This window comes from Rhipicephalus microplus, chromosome 4, assembly GCF_043290135.1.
Source record: "Rhipicephalus microplus isolate Deutch F79 chromosome 4, USDA_Rmic, whole genome shotgun sequence".
Classification (NCBI taxonomy): domain Eukaryota; kingdom Metazoa; phylum Arthropoda; class Arachnida; order Ixodida; family Ixodidae; genus Rhipicephalus; species Rhipicephalus microplus.
The window spans coordinates 163,990,577-163,990,858 of record NC_134703.1 but is presented as its reverse complement, the minus strand read 5'-3'; positions in this window follow the sequence as shown (position 1 = coordinate 163,990,858).

Here is a 282-nt window from a genome sequence, read left to right as displayed (position 1 = left end):
CAAAAAGAGGCTAGTGTGAACGATGGAGAACCTTAAAGTGAAGGAACTCATCGAAATTGTGAGGAACTCGGCATTACTTTGGGCCGTGCGAAACAAAAGCAGGCAATCCTTGAGATCATGAAGGATGAACGAGTGTCGGCTGAGGAAGTCGATGAGGCCTGGGAGGATATCAAAGCACGCCAGGCTTCCCGATAGTTTTCTTTATCTTTTCTCTAACAACTCGGAGCAGCTTCTCAAAGAGCAAGGTAAATCGTTCTTCTCCAACTTAGCGTACATGGCCCT